Source organism: Schistocerca gregaria, chromosome 2, assembly GCF_023897955.1.
Source record: "Schistocerca gregaria isolate iqSchGreg1 chromosome 2, iqSchGreg1.2, whole genome shotgun sequence".
Taxonomy (NCBI): Eukaryota; Metazoa; Arthropoda; class Insecta; order Orthoptera; family Acrididae; genus Schistocerca; species Schistocerca gregaria.
The window spans coordinates 289,608,791-289,624,299 of NC_064921.1; the positions used below are offsets into that span (position 1 = coordinate 289,608,791).

Genomic DNA, 15,509 nt, shown 5'->3' on the forward strand with positions numbered 1-15,509 from the left:
TTTGCGCAAATTGGGTACCTGGCATCAGCAGGAGCTTAGTAAAGCAAGACAAAAGAGAAGTATCACATCACCTTGTAAAAGTAAGAAACCGTGTCGTTAACGCAAGAAGGCGTACTGACTGTTGTTAAGGACCAGTCTGTTTGTTTAATAAATGTGTTAAGCAGACAGGGTGCGATATTAATCGCTGATATATTCGTATTAGGAAAGCCTATGCGGTCATTACAAGTGATGTTGGGTCAACACTAGCCGATATTTCACACCATAAATACTCCAACATTTCAGTTCAGAAGGGACTTGGTCAGAAGGATCGATGGCATGCAGTACGCGCATACTCTTTGACATGGTATTAACGCTGTATATAAGTCTGTTGTAGATATCCTGCTCGTACTCAACACCGCCAACAGCCGCCAGAGAGATGTCTTCCTCTCCGTAAACACCAGTCACGAGTTCGGCGCTGCTTACAGCTTCCAACGCAGATGGGAAGGCCTGGGGATCTTCCATGTCGACTTGGGCCAGGACACCAGCGTTCCTGACATTTCAGTGGAGCCACGAGGTCTTCCTGCACAGCAGGCCAGAGTCGGTGCACTTCTCGACCACACAACAACCGTCACCATGGTACAGAGAGCAGAGATGAGCCACAGTTATGGGAGGGGATCGCAGACCTCCTATGCCGGCATGTGTAAGCCACATACGCTGGCGGAGTGTGGAGACACGGCATCCACTTCCTGAGTAGCTGTCAGGAGCTCGTGGTGCACCCGGACAAGCAGCGGTGGAGGACCGCCGTCGCATTGCTAAAGGAGAGATGTATTTGCAGATACAAATGGTTAAAGTCACTCTTCTTTTACTTTGCCCACCGGTGTACACAGGTTACAACCAACTCCTCTTCTCTGAGGAACCGGCAAGTGGCGAACTGGGAGAGTGCCTCTTGACACACCACCCATCTGCCACGCTTCCCACTTGCAGCGCCAGTTCTGTAGATAACAGCGCCAACCCCTATAAGATATGGGACAACGGCGAAAACAAAAAAGAAGTTTGACTTGTGTGATACATGGTGTTGACACGACTCTTTGTATGGGTGACAAAATGCTGTTGGTGGGTCTCGGCGGTCTGCGTATGTGTCTATAGAATTTTACCCTTTTTCTGACATATGCAGCTAGGTCCGATAACTTCTGTTGATTTTCGAGGGTTTAATCAGTATCCATCTGTCAACTGTAGGCCGAGATTTCTTCTCATGATTTTATGATCTTTTTTCAGAGAGCTTCCATTGTCGATTTTACTATGGAATGATTGTGCGTCACATGCGTGCTATTTCATGCTTGATAACTGTGTTATAGTGTCTAGTATTTGTATGAATGGATATGCATTTATTATTGTATACGCCATGTGTCTTGCTGTACACTATCTTCACTTTTTGTAGTTGAGTCTTCTGTGATATCTTCTTCCTTCCTGTATGTTCTAGGGGTTCACCCACATATCTGAAACGTGCAGCTTCGTTTATGTTGTCGTAATATATGTCTAAAACTTGTATGTTTAATTTGGAGCAAAATAATTCAGAATTCTGGAGCGCTATTTGCAGGTAAACTTTTTCTGCGCATTGTTTTAGTATTTCTATATGTTTGGTTGCTGTTGCTTCGTTGTAAGACCAGTTCGTCTTCCAAAGCTAAGTATGATCATTCTATATTATCACGTGCTCGTCCCAGACGCGATAGTTTCCAGTGTCCTTCGATTTTCAGTTATTTCTCCCATTCCTTCTTGGCTTTGTCCAGGACTATGTTGAACAATAGTGGGGATAGGACGTCATCTTGGTGTTCTCCACTTTCGATCGTGAAGAGCTCAGAGATTTCACCCTGACTTTAACTTTCGATGATGTGTCATTCACTGTCTGCTTGATTACTCGAAGTGTTTTGCGTCGAGTCCATGTTATTTCCAAGATGCTGTACAGGGATTTTTCTGTCAACGGAATCACTGAAGGTGTAAATAGTTGTAGCGTTCCTGATGCTCTTGTGTTTTACAATGAAGAATAAAGATATAGGCTTTTTAAACGAACACATGGCCATTTGGCAGTGTGTTCATTTAAAGGTGTAAACTGATGATAACTTTTGTTTTAATTGAAAAGCTTTACAAATTCACACATTAAAAATTGCGAGTTATTACTTTTCAGCACGTCCAAGTACGAGAGAATTGGATTGGGTAGTAAATCAGCAAATGGTGAGCAAACCATGGACTGCAGTTGGTGACGTCAATATCCAGGAGTATAAATTAACACTGTACAGGAAGTTACCCACCCTATGATATTATGAGGGAGAACGGGCAGAAGCTGCCGATGACCTAACAGCCAGCTTTGCAGACCAACGGGGCAAACGTATTTCTCTGGCAGCAGCTGCTCAACACCCATTCGATAACTGAATGAAAAAGCTGCCACATGAGAACATCCATGCGGCACACAGGTTTATCTGTAAGAAAACACTGTCACTAGATAAAAGATGCTACTGTGGCGTAGACAGTAGCCTAACTGCCGACAGACTACAGTAACGGCGACTGCGACTTCGTAACTGAATTCCTTTCTTTAGGCAACATTGATCATAAAGCCAACAATATTTACAACTTTATAGATGTAACGTACACACATAAAGTAAGCTGGCGGAATACGCTCAGGGTTATGAATAGTCCTGCAGACTGAGGAGATACGGGTATAGTTATTTTTGCCATAGGTGCAAGTTTATTCTTAGAATATTTTCATATGGTGTACCTCATTGAAGATAGATTGACCTTTCGATACAAGTACACACTTTTAACATACACAACGTATTATTCCAACTAGCGGAATGTCTCCATAATACTGCCTGAACTGACAGTACAAAGTAAAAATATATGTACCCGCTTCATTTAATTATTCCGACAGCTGAGCTTTTTCCAATAGCATCTGCAGAGTAAAGAGGCGACAGTTGTAACATGGGAATCACTCCTTGCTAACAGTTTCTCGAACAGGATTTCTAGCACTGTCTAATTCGCTGTGCATGTCAGTGCCGATGATTCAGACCCTGATTACTGAAAAACAGAAATAGTGTGCAATGTACTCTTTCCATCATATTGCTTCTTGGATAATGTGTGTGTGTGTGTGTGTGTGTGTGTGTGTGTGTATGTCACTGTACTTAGGACCGAGTGCCTACAAGCCAGATGGTGAGAGGGGAAGTATGCAGATTTTCCACAGGTTATAAGTAGAGTTTTGGGCAAAATTTGGTGGATTGTCACTGGCTACAGATAATCCTGAAGAAATTTAGAATTATATTGTTGTACGACACTGCAGTGCCTGTGTTATTCCGTTTCACAATGGAATGTTCCTTCGAACTCACACACCCACACATCCATTACGTATATTCCCATACTGGGGAGACATTTTACTTGAAAGTCGCTTGTCCAGTGTCGGTGCATAAGTACAACATTGCAGTGCCTGTGTGTCGTGCTCGGATAGCCAAATGACAGGGCGACCGTTTGCGATAAGCGGGAAATCTGGGTTCGAGTCCTGGTTCGGTATAAATTGTCATTATCGTCCTTCCAATCTGCACCTTGTGGTTGTCCATATTCACAACTGCCCATACATTTTATGTACTGTGTTTTTGTGTTGCGAGAAGTGAACGTCACTTGTTCATATTCGGGAGGAATCGAGAGTGTCTAAATGCAGACGAGAAGGGAGTAAGTGTGCGGAAGATTGGAAAACGCTTTATAATACGGTCATGTGAGAAAGTGCAGAATGGTCGTAGTTAGTGAGGTAATAGTTGTTCTGTGTGAGGTGTAAAGATGAGTGGATGATATCGGTAAATGTCAGCTGAACAACGAAATTTTATCAAATGACATGGCTGTAGATAAGCGTGATTCTCATAACGGATCTCCTTAATACTGTCAAAATAAAGTCAAACACGTAAGAGTTATTGGAAAGTTAATTCATCGCTGTGACACGTTTCGCAGAAATAGATAAACACGAGAATTGCAAAGTGATAAAAGATTCACGTGATATTTACGTGTTAAAATGTCTACTGCCGTCCAGAAATAAAAAGACTTTAAGGGTAAACACATCTTTAGGTCTCCTTGAGGTCTATTTTGAAAACATTGCCAATGGGTTTTTAACATCTACAATAAGTCGCATTATAATTTGAAAGGCTGCTGAGATGATAGCTGTTTCATATAATTAGACATGTAACATGCTGACCCTATTTTTCCTTGCGAGAAAACTCTGTTCGAGATGAGAGGCGCGTTTTTTGACTCCAGCTAGGATCACTCAGGGAAGAGAACTTCGAAGTCGTGTATGAACGGCAAGCTTTATCCCGGCAGACTTCTGAGGTAGGATTATCACTGCAACTAAATATAGATCCGTCGCTACATAAAACTCCTGTCAGATCAATGTGATAGCTAAGTTGAAAGTTCACCGAAAAAAGAAACGGAAGCCGTTTTGCCGGCGCGAAAAGTAATGCCGAACTGGTTTTTCAGATTCAGAGGAAATACTGATTATTATTTGAGCAGAATGGTGGAAACTGGAGAAGCTGTTATTACGTATCGTCAGTGAAGTGTTTTTTATTGCACGTCTAAGCAGGAGAAACCAAGTACGCTTAATGGGCTCTTGTTCCAGCTCAGTGTCCTTGTCCATATGACGGAGAAAACGCACAAGCTACGCCTCGAAATAGTAATCGACACATAGTAATCCTCGATTGGAGCAAGTACTGTTTTTTCTGTTTTTTAGTCTCAAAAATTTTCTTCCAAGAAAGAAAGCATAGTCAAATGATAACCTTATCTGTGGTGTATACAGCGTAATCCCTAACACAACCAACACCATTTCCAAGTATTTTGGTATCAGGAATGTGTGGTTAAGACACGACGGGGTCATGGCCCTAACTTTAAACAATGCAAATGGTCGTGTAAAGAAATGGTCACCTAATCCTGTTATGTTACACGGTATGAACTTGAGTGTGCTCGTCGAAATTGTTTAATTCAACATGTAGGATTCTGGGTGAAAATAATTATATGAAATTTATTATCCAACTCAAAATCTGAAATGTTTTACTCATATACTCGCCCAGTACCTTTACATAATCATGCAAAAAGCAGCATCAAGGAAACTGAAATTAAATGTATTTCTCAGAAGTCTATGGTGCCAATGTTACTGAATAAAAAGTATGCATGCACCCACAAACGCAACCAGTCACTGGAGATGTATTGTCGAGCACAGCCCATGGAATTCGCGTAACAGTCTATAAAAACCAGACCAAAACACGTGTACACCAGCTGTCACATCTGAATACCACTCAGGCTGTGATTGTCGGCCAATTAGAACAAGGCAAGTTTATGAGAGGTTCGCGGATATCTGCTCGCTTCAAAAAAATATTTGTTCACTACGTTGAAATCAGAATCAGCGAAACATGGTGAACACGCTGAACGAATTTGATCATGCGTGAGAACCATTTTATTATTTAACAGGAAAATCATAGGATGAGATATAGAGAAGACGCTCGCAGTGACACGTTGTCGTATATCGAGAAATTATCATATTACAACTCGACCAACATTTTATTTTAAAAAAGAAACCGTGTAATGCTAAGAGACTGAGTCTGCTTAGCAGTCACTTTCAAAATCTCCGCTTTGGCTGCACCACATATTGTTGCAGGATTCAGAGCTAGAGAGGCGACAATGAGATGAGATACTCATACATGATAATGTAGCATGAAAATATCATGTTATATAGATATTGCAGGTTGTGAAAAGCAGCTAACATGGTGTGTTTGATGCCATGGTGTCACAGTTCGAAAGTGGGCCCAATTTACGCGGCACTGATGTGTTTACGGAGATTATCTATATGTACAGTGTCCTACTCCGTGTCACCCGCGAAACAGTGCCAGCAATCCGAATTATTCACATCAAAATAGAGTCCTCCATATAAAAAATGCATTTTGTGCACATGTATTGCTTCACCAAAAGCCCACAGCTTATCGTCTAATACACATGACAAAGCCGTGTAAGTTCGTCAAGGAATAAAAGTTCTGCAGGTGTTTCAAAACCTGCCTGATAGGTAGGTTTGCAGAAGGGTAATCGTGGTTGGATAGGGGAGGGGGGGGGGGGGGCGATTGTTTACGTCTGAACCGTGCGTGGCTCATGTTCGCGACATCATGTAATTTTACACCCTGAATTTAACGTACTTCCACCTCACTACGTTAATTTAAATTACTATTGTCACTGAGTTGCTGCTTTGCCTGACTTTGAGTGTCGTTAGCAGCGCGTGTCGGTATATTCCCACTCATAGTATCTTTGCTCTGCTGCTATTACTTCCCGGTCGTTGTCTGTCATAAGTGAGTTCGGGTCGCGAGTTTGGGCTGCCAGTGAGTGGGAATGGGTCTGGAGCGCAGTCTGGACTTGCCAGTTGGGGAGTTGCACAGCGACACTAGTGCAGTCGGGTTGGAGCAGTGAGGTCTACGTCGACATGGCTCGCCAGGGAAGTTAGCTCCACCCCAGTGCAGTCGTCTGGGTCTGCTGGCGGTCCCTGCGCAGTGTCGGAGCGTGTGTGGTGCTGTCCGATCGCTACGAGCTTCGTGGCTCACCGACCCAGGGCGTCAAAGTTGAGTAGTGGTTTCAAGTACCCAAGCCACGTCCATTCGTGTTGTGAGGTTCGTTTCAGTGGTTCGATGTTGGGGATGTTTTCCTGTGAGCAACACTGAGTGTTTGTATTGCTGAAATTTAGCCGCCATGTGGTGGAATTAACTATACTGATTGACTAGAATTCAAGTGCACCAGCGTAATTTTCTGACTTGTTGCTGTCAGTGTTCCGGTTACCTGCCCTGCTAACTAACGTAATTTCAGGCAGTGTCCTTTCCTCACCTGTTGTCGCTGTCGAACACGGTGTGAAGTTTTGACAGCTTAATACGTATGCATATTTGATTGAGGATAATCACACCCGTAACATTTTGTGTTTGAATTCTCATGTACCGATTGGTGGCAAGCAAGTCGTTTGTCGGTCGGTCCGTGGCTGTCCCTTGGTTGGGTTCCAACGGATCAAGTGTAGTTGGGCTCACCACCTGTCCCACCTACCTGAACGAGGGCAGACCGACACCCTGGGGCTTCTGAGCGCTGTTGTCTTTACTGGCTTTCTCACCGGTGTTTAATTGTCTGTTTATAATCTATCATAGCCAATGATGAAGAAAATAGTTCTTGGTTTTACTGTGTTTTATGTACCTAAGTTTGAATTTCGGCAAATAGATATTTGCTGACAGGTTACATTTTTTTTAATTTTGGAAAATTAATTGTATGCCTTCAGCCTTGTGACCTTATTCTTAAAATTACCTTTCAAGCTTAAACATTGTGATTTGGAACATTATTCTTAAAATTACCTTTCAAGCTTAAACACTGCGACCTTCAGTCTTTGAAAGGTTATGGTAATTTATTTTAAAATCTTGAAAATTTTATTGTGGGCTTTCAGCCGTTTGTATTGCATCTTGTTTATGTTCGTCTATCCACCCTTGCCTTGAGGCTTTCAGCCTAGCGATGTAATATATATACTTTAATTATTTTATTGTTATTTTAACTGCATTTTTATCTTGTTGATTTTTAAGATTTCTTGTTTTGAGACCTTCAGCAGTGAAAGAGTTGCATTTTGAAACTCGTAGTTGTAAATGTTCGGCTACGTGCCGTTTTAGTTGTAAATGTGTTATTAAATTACAGTAAATTACATTTTTAAGGTGAAACTGACCCCAACCTTGTTTTGCCCTTTCAACAATCCTAATCATCTGTTCTGCCCAACGGGCTTAGCGGGCGTCTCCACGTCGGCCTTGTTGATGTCATTTGACGTCCATCCTACCTCTCTGACATGGTTCGACTCGAGCCTAATTCGCGTGTCTTCGATTGTTAGAACAACATGACTGAGTACACGTTTGCAAAACCCACCGACATGATCCTTCCTTGTGGCGAAGCGCATGGTAATGGAGGAGCTCCCAGTCGCTTTTTTCAGGATCGTTATCCGCAACGTCCGACACCATCGCACACCCTTTCCTTCACAATTACGCAACAGCATCGAGAAAGTGTTCCTTCACCATCAGCAGGGATGGCTGTAGTTCTCCAAGAAGACGCCGCACTTCCGAACTGCAACACGCTGAAGACAACTAGTCAACGATTAAACGAACAATTGCGCTTGCAATGGATGTTGCGTCCAGCACCGTCTAGCATGTTGTGGATGACCAACAATTGCATTCATACCATCTCCGACACTCCATACCACCTGTGACACAGACACGTAAATGAGACTCTGAGCCAGGTGACAGAGGTCGATTGACATAAGCTATTTCGACGTAAGCAACCACCGCCATGATTACCTTTTGCAAATCTACATAGTCAACATGTTTTCAAACGACTGTAGCACGGAACGGTACGTTTTTGTGAATTGTTTCCCATTTAAATATTATATACTCACTCTCCTCTACAAGTTCTAGATGTCTGTTATGGGAATTTTGGGACAGCCTGCATAGGTGCCATAGAGATCGTCTCCGGTGGACCATTACAGAGAAATTACACTTCGTTAGATGTGTTAGATCATTTATCATTGTATCTGTATTGCACTAAATATACCTGTACAGTAGTGAAAATGTCGATAGTACGGCCGATGTATATTGTTTGGGAACAAACTTGCTCCATTCGTTCAAGGAACTTGCTATTGACTGCAGTAACGGCCACTTTACACTCCGCCCTCAGGCCCGCAATTTGTGTTCCATGGTTCTGTCTCGTTTTTCGCGAAATGTGTTAATTGTACATTAACACAGATACGCAGCAGTATGTATGGATGTACTGAAGAAGAGATGACCACTATGCATCTTGTGTATGGCCTCCCTGATGCAATGGAAGAGCCGTGCAACGACGCTTTGCCAATATTTTCCACTGCGATGGAAACTACATCACTGGAATTTCCTGCCTGTACGCGAGAGCCTACTAGACATCGATTCGTGTAACGATGGTTACTTTTCCACTGCAGGCAAAGCATTTTCACACAAACAAAAATGTATGTGGTAACAAACGAAATCAGTAGTAGCTACATTATTGTTTTGCAACGAGCCACAGGATGTTACGGTTCCATTGTACCAAAGTCCTCCGAAAATATCCCTGAACAACATCGAAAAATTTTGTCGGTAGAGTTCGTGTTCACACTATATATTATACTGAATGGAAAATAATTTTATTTTGTTAAAGTATTAAAAATACAGTTCATGAAAACCTAATGGATTAAACGGAATAGAAATAATGTTCAAAGTAAATATTTGGTTTTGCAAACAACGTTATATGCAAAACATAGGCAACTCCAACTGTGTTATTTTGTGTTAGATGATATTAGCTGGTGAATGCAGCTATAAAAACTACAGGTTCTGTGTAGTAAACAAACCTTTTTGAAGAATAATAATACACGACGAAAGAGATTTCTTATGATGTGTTTAACCTTTCATAGTTTGGTTTTGTTTCAGATTAAATTATCTGTCTTGTAATCGTTCAGATTTCTGTAGCTGCAAAGTGTTGTTGGACAGCAGATATGGCTTTACTGGTGTTTCTTTTAATGTTACCCTGCATAGTTAACTGATATTCTTGTTGTAGCGGTTACAAGTGTTTAATTAGAAACTTCTTTATTTTAATGAGTGTGTCTGTACTTAAATTGCTGAATGACTGAGAAGATGAAACTTCTACGTTATTTGATTCTGAAACAGTTGAGTAAAACTGACGTAGGGAGCCGACTTTCTTTTACTTCTTATTATCATGTCAACACTGACCCACAGTATTATAGCGCAACGCAGTCTGACTGCTCAAAACAAATTACAACCGGACTTCCAATAATTAATACAAAAGAATGGCCCTGAATAAGAGTCAATCCTGACAATAATGTATACATTTCATTAAGCACTTACCTCACAAAAATCTTCATTGAGTGAATACTGCAATACAGCGAGCGTCAATACTGCCAGGTAAATAAAAGGTTCTAACTACTAAATCCACTAACTGCTAATAGACATGTCGTTAGCAAAGAAAAGATTTTGTTGCAAACCAAATACTGTATTTTTTTACCTTAATAATGTGACACCCAGTTCAAACACGAATATAAATCGTCACTGACATCCATTACAAAGATATATAATCATGAATAATTTTCAATCTCCAGGACGGATACTTCCAGGTCATTAGCCTTCGCTAACACTTCAGACCTGTACCCTCCATCAATAGCTGGCTCTTCACCTCCAACTGCCCAACGCTATTTCCATCACTGCTGGGGATTAACTTCCAACTGCCCAACACTACTGGCGATTAACTTCCAACAACCAGTCCACGCTAACCGCTTATTAGCGAATCTGATTCTAGCTATTTTCTACATAAACTATTAGCGAAGAAGACTCACGTCTTACGACTTAGCTGTGGAGGTGCTGAGGGTATTCATCATACATCACTACCTACGACCCAAATGGGCGTGGAAAGAAATTGTTTTCAAAACTAGATCCTTGAAAAACGGAAAGAAGTTTCTGTTTGCTATAGTTCATGACCGCTGCCTCGTTATATTACCTCAATCCGTATTCTTCAAGGTTATTTCCTTGGCGCAGTCCATCTGACATTATTCCTCCCGATCACAGTTCAAATATCTACCGTTACTTTCTTTCGTCCTTTTTAAATGTTCAAAGCTGTGTGAATTCCTATGGGACCAAACTGCAGAGGTCATCGGTCCCTATATTTATACACTACTTAAACTTACTTAAACTAACTTATGCACACACACACACACACCGATGCCCGTGGGAGGACTCGAACCTCCGGCGGGAGTGGCCGCGCATCCGTGACATGGTGCCTCAAACCGCGCGGTCACGCTGGGCGGCTTTGTTCTTGTCTTGAACTAATAGTGCTATAAGGTACTTTGTGCCACATTTGCCTTGTATGTTTGATAACACTACCATTCACAACAGAAGGGAAAATCCAGCTGTCTACACCAAACTCCTAAACTAAAATCAAGTTTTTGTCTCATTAATGATAGCCTGAATAGTCTAATCACGAGATGTCAACAAAAATAAAACGCGATAACCTTTGCGCAACTACTCAATACTAAAGTACGACAGTGTTCAGTGATCCGAAGAGTTACTAAGAAAGCTGTCAACAGAACTGCCTTAAAATTTGATCAGCGAAGAAGAAACCTTGCGTGGATTTTTTATCTAAATGATCTGCTTATACCGAGAATGACATGTATTCTAATTCGATGTTGGTGAAACTATGAATTAAAGTATAATTAATTCACATCCCTGTACACGATGTTGATGTTAAACAGCACTGAATGCATGTACAATGTCTCCCCAATTCGTCACACATTCTGCTGTACAGTATATTCGCATATTAATTTCAATAACATTACTTATGTGGTGAAAATAAGTATATTTTACCTTTAGCAGTTCTCCCACATCCTAAAACTAAACTTAACTCCGTCCGAACAGGCCATGAAGGCCCAACGTCACCGACCGTCCGCCGTGTCATACTCAGGCGACAGGCGTCACTGGATGCTGATACAGAGGGGCGTGTGGTCAGCACACCGCTCTCCCGGTCGTATGCCAGTTTACGAGACCGGAGCCGCTACTTCTCAGCCAATTAGCTCCTCAGTTTGCCTCACAAGGGCTGCGTGCACCCCACTCGCCAACAGCGCTCGGCGTACCGGATTGTCACCCATCCAAGTGCTAGCCCAGCCCTACAGCGCTCAACTTCGGTGATCTGACGGGAACCCGTGTTACCACTGCGGTAAGGCCGTTTGCTGCATACTACCTCTTGGAAGACTGATAAATGTTTCTCATGTGGCCTTAATGGCGTCACTGCGGCGTCACCGATAAGCGCCGGTCGGTGTGGCCGTTCGGTTCTAGGCGCTTTAGTCTGGAACCGTGTAACCGCTACGGTCGCAGGTTCGAATCCTGCCTCGGGCATGGATGTGTCTGATGTCCTTAGGTTAGTTAGGTTTAAGTAGTTCTAAGTTCTAGGGGACTGATGACCACAGATGTTAAGTCCCATAGTGCTCAGAGCCATTTGGACCATTCACCGATAAGCAGCTCTCATTTACATCCGCATGAGTACTTTGCAGTAACACTTAAGCACATGTCAGCCCGTCCATCGAACCAACTTCGGACTATTTCTCTACAGTTCCACAGTGCATGAGAAGATGAATAATTCTTCCCGTGTGAGCTCGTATTTCGTTTTTTCACAGTGGCCATTGAACATCTGAGACTGTTCACGCTCCTTATATGCTATACCAGGTCTGTTAACAACACTAAACATTGTCAGCACTATGAAGTCGTTCTTTCTGTTACAGAGAATTGCAGCTGGAATTATTTAATATCCACCAATTGTATATATACGAAGGTACATTGGCATCCAACCATGCTTAATTGGTACTTCGCTTTTTTGTCAGTGTACTTAAATGTTGCTCAAGTTTTGTCATCAATAACTTTTACGCAGCCACTTCTTGTCAGTCAGTTGGAAATAATGTTTGGACATACGTAAAAGGTTTACGAGATTTTATGAGCTACAAATTCCTACAGTAAGATAATACGTACATCGCGCGAGCCGTTTACAGATGTTGTCGGCCAAGCAGTTTTCTTCAAAATGTTTGCAAGCGGTTCCAGCGTTCGATCCAGAGACTTAAGGTTACACTGAGCATTACAGTTATTATCATTGCACCACCAATTAGTTGTCAGCTTCTGAAGACAACTTTTAGAATGAAAACTGTGCCTTCATGAAAAATTCACTCGAAACATTTTAAATTAACAGTCGATAACTGAAGCTGTTACAATAACACACAAGGTGTTGTTCAGTGCGCGGTTTATCTTCGACATGCTATACTACTCATCGAGATGTGAAAACAACTGTTCTTGACCAGTGACTGGAAGTATATCGGATAATCATCAGTAAACTCAAGGAACACTTTCTTCTGTTTCAAAATTTTGTGGAAGGGGGAACAGCAACTTAATTACATTTCTTAAAGCGATTATTAACGATTCTTGTACATTATAGATTGGCTCTGAGCACTATGGGACTTAACTTCTGAGGACATCAGTCCCCTAGAACTAAGAACTACTTAAACCTAACTAACCTAAGGACATCACACACATCCATGCCCGAGGCAGGATTCGAACCTCCGACGGTAGCGGTCGCGCGGTTCCAGACTGGAGCGCCTAGAGCCGCTCGGCCACACCGGCCCGCCAAATTAGAGATTTCAGCGATCAGTCGTCCTTTTTAAATTTTACTGGGAGCTCTAGATTTCAGCCAGAAGCTAGCCATTCTCAATGCACTATTATTTTTGCTGAATGTATGTAATGCCTGTTGGCCGGCCGCAGTGGCCGAGCGGTTCTAGGCGCTACAGTCTGGAACCGTGCGACCACTGCGGTCGCAGGTTCGAATCCTGCTTCGGGCATGTGTGTTTGTGATGGCCTTAGGTTGGTTAGTTTTAAGTAGTTCTAAGTTCTAGGAGACTGATGACCATAGCAGTTAAGTCCCATAGTGCTCAGAGCCATTTTTTTTTTTTGTAATGGCTGTCGGTCGGGCTTCATACCCAGTTCATTGAACTAGTTTCAGATGGCACATCTTCATTTTGTACTGACAGTGCCTGATCTTAATAATAAACATCAAAACCGCAACACCTGCTTTATAAATGTTTGAATATTGAATTCCACAATCCACACGTTCCTAGTACCAAGTAAAAATCACTTTGACTTTGTAAGAGGCACTTGTGGAGTGTGAGAATCATTCCGCACACTTTTATAAAGCATCTGTTGCCACTCAGATGTTTATTGTCAAGATCAGGCACTGACAGTACAGTCCCAGTAGGTCAGGCTTGAAGATGAACGTGTAAGGTCTGAAACTATTACCCTAATTTAATAAATGCAAATGTTGACGGAATCCATAATGAAAGCTTTAACTTAAGGAACCCATGACACGCACTAAACCATAGCGTTGGCCGCTCATAGCCACTAAAAACTGTTTCTATTCTAAAAATGTGCACATCATTGTTGTCGTATCCATGATAACGTGCTTGAATAAAGCTGAAAACGGAAGATAATATAAATCGAAATGATTAGCAACCAGTTGCATAAAATAAATTTAATTTCTTAACCGGTTTCGGCTGATTAGTGTTCTTCAGAAGGCTACCCCTGCCACTTTATTTGCGAGTGTCAACAATAAGATCCACACGGCAAAATGCCGTGATCATGTGGTTCGTGGTGCCTATACAACAGTGATAAAATGGTTCAAATGGCTCTGATCACTATGGGACTTAACATATATGGTCATCACTCCCCTAGAACTTAGAACTACTTAAACCTAATTAATCTAAGGACAGCACACAACACCCAGTCATCACGAGGCAGAGAAAATGCCGCCGGGAATCGAACCCGGGAACCCGGGCGCAGGAAGCGAGAAGGCTACCGCAGGACGACGAGCTGCGGACGTACAACAGTGATATAAAGCAGCGAAGCAACAAGTGCAACTGGCTGATTATCTCGTGTTCGGCCCGATTATTTTGATGTATACAACTACAGATGCTGGGGATGGATAAAATACTGAGCGTAAATAACAAAATCGTCAGTTAACTGCAGACACACTAGTCATTCCACGTGTTGAAAAAGTCTCGTATTGTCAGCAAAACTGCAGATCATCCATTATCATCACTATATTCTAGTGTATAACAGCGTATGATATCAAAGTGAATTAGAGCAGCCTCTCTGATTCTTTTAATTTATCACTGCACTGAGAATGACATAGATTGAATTGGGCGAATTGTCAAAAAATTTGAAATGTAGTGGAATCGGTCTATCTCTATGACCTGTTATTCCGCCTCCTGTTTCCTGAGCACCAAAATTCCTACCCGCGTCACAGCAGCTTTGATATTACGCATGCAGAAGCCAAAAGAAATAGTGCAGCAGAACAGAGAGCCGTGCAGTACGTACCACGCGTCGTCTGGGGACCGTACAACACGCTCCTTGTGCTCCCACTGGCGCACTGCCTCGATTATCTCTTATCTTACAGCGCTATCTGGACCTTGTCTCTTGATGCGTCACAGCCAGCCACGTACAGCGGGTGTCAAGAAATTCTAGTAACGGCGTGGAGCGGTTCTGAGGGCGTTTTGGCTTCACGCTGCTCCTACGAAAAATAATTTTTCTCATCCCATCTAACAACTTCTAGGCTTGACATAATATAAAGTGTTCCTAGCGTACGTAGAATTAGTCTTTTGCTACGTTCTCAGAAATGAGACAGTATTAGCGTGTAGATCATATTACTACGAACTTCCAAAAATTTAAAATACTTATTTATCGTTATGTAGCATAAGTCTCTCCGGATATACTATTCAATCCCGAGCTACGTACATTGATGGCGTTCGCAGCTGGTGCTTACTATGATAAAAGTTAAGGTTTCAGCAAGTGCACTTATAGGATGTATTGAATGGAATGAACAGGGTAACGAGTACAGAATGTCGACTGAGAGTA

The 15,509-nt window shown here is 42.2% G+C and overlaps 1 protein-coding gene and 1 pseudogene across 2 annotated transcripts in view; both read right to left on the minus strand.

The window, feature by feature from the left end:
• Positions 1-15,509, minus strand: part of LOC126336889 (glutathione S-transferase D7-like) — a 75,443-nt gene that overhangs the window by 48,393 nt on the left and 11,541 nt on the right. Inside the window, exon 2 of one of the 2 annotated variants that reach the window (XM_050000999.1) lies at positions 14,973-15,165. The exons of the other annotated variant lie outside the window; for it this stretch is intronic. The gene's annotated coding sequence lies outside the window, so the exon portion shown is untranslated. The remainder of the gene's footprint in view (positions 1-14,972; positions 15,166-15,509) is intronic. 2 annotated transcript variants of the gene reach the window in all.
• Positions 11,675-11,792, minus strand: LOC126337431 (5S ribosomal RNA; annotated as a pseudogene).